This window comes from Gavialis gangeticus, unplaced genomic scaffold (genome assembly GCF_001723915.1).
Source record: "Gavialis gangeticus isolate Ggan-Ray unplaced genomic scaffold, GavGan_comp1, whole genome shotgun sequence".
In the NCBI taxonomy this organism is placed as follows: Eukaryota; Metazoa; Chordata; order Crocodylia; family Gavialidae; genus Gavialis; species Gavialis gangeticus.
Genome location: NW_017728993.1, coordinates 82,168,061 through 82,169,556, shown reverse-complemented (window position 1 = coordinate 82,169,556; position 1,496 = coordinate 82,168,061). Strand labels below are relative to the sequence as shown.

Below are 1,496 nucleotides of genomic sequence, written 5' to 3'. Positions count from 1 at the left end.
CACACACACACACACACACACACACACACACACACACACACACACACACACACACACACACACACTATCTATTGAATATAATGATGCCATTGGAATCTTTCCAGTGGGCCTCAGAACCGGGCTTTATGGAGCAGAAAAACAGAACTATGTTCTTTTTTTAAAATGGTTATTTTAGAACCCCCAACAAAACATTAAATAAAACTCAAACTATCATTTTATGAACTCAGGTATTATTTTTAAAAAGAACAATATAGGAAATAGGAAGAAAAATAATAGCAGGGTCTTTGAGTCAACACAGCCTACAGCTGAGAAATGTGCAGTCATGGAATGATAGCTGATTAGAAACAATGCACAGAAGTAGAAAATGTATCATGCTGTTTTTGGGTGACAGAATGTTCCCCATGGTCTCTGCTTTACTAACTAAGTGCAGGTTCAGGGGTACATAGCACTATCACAGTTTAAACAGTGGTGAAAGATTTGCAACACCTGGTATCCAGCTGAAAAGCAGTACTTTTGACAATTTGAATAAAACAACTGTCTTGCTTCTTATAAATGCATGGTCAGGTCTTTCAATTTATAAATCAGCTCAGTTTACTTAAGCTCATGAATAGACTTAGGCACTGATTTGTTAAGCTCTAAACAGCATCAAAACTAGCCTCTTTGTAAATGGGAATAGCGTTTCACGTCCATTTAGTTACCAGCTTAATGCTATAGCGTGTGTTTTGCAGCCTTAAAAGCAAAACAACATCAACGATAACAACTTGCAAATGAAAGCCTTCAGTTTTAATAGTCTAATTTTTCTGCTTTAGTATCTCCCTCGACATTTGCCTAACTGCAAATGCACAGTGATATGCTACTTTCTAAACCTTGACAATTGCATTTACACATATACTTTATACCCAAAAAAGAAATTAAATGAAAGGCAGTAAAGAGAGACTATTGAAACTATTGTTCTCTGAAATGCTACTATTATAACTAAGAAATGGATAAATGGGAAAATAGCTCTTTGGAGTTTGTTTGTGCTATGGTTTGTCAGTACTCTATTGCATGGACTATACAATTGTAATTTTCACTTTACACTCCATAAAACCCTCACCACATTCACCATCTCTGAGCATCAGCAGATGTTGGCCTTTGAATACTTAATAGGGAAACTCAAATACTTTCAATCAATGGTGACCTGAAAGGATGCATTGTTGACCTCTTTGAATGTTTGTAAATTTCTACACTGAAGTGATTGATATCATTCCCCCATTAACAATTGACAAAAGTCTGTTTAGCATCCCTTGGAAAATCCAATACCTTTTGCAAGTCTATGCATTGTCTGGTACAAACTCCTTTGGGGCAGAGTTAAAAAATATCCCAGTCCTTGAGGAAAGAACAGAGTATGAATACTGACTTGTGAATACAAGCAAGAGATAATGACTATGCTGCTTGCCCCTTCCCCCACCCTCTTTTTTTTTTTTTTTTTTTTTTTTTTTTTTTTTTTTGTGGCG

General features: G+C 36.0%; 1 protein-coding gene across 7 annotated transcripts in view; it reads left to right on the top strand.

The window, feature by feature from the left end:
* Positions 1–1,496, top strand: part of NTNG1 (netrin G1) — a 392,694-nt gene that overhangs the window by 308,640 nt on the left and 82,558 nt on the right. The window lies entirely within an intron of this gene.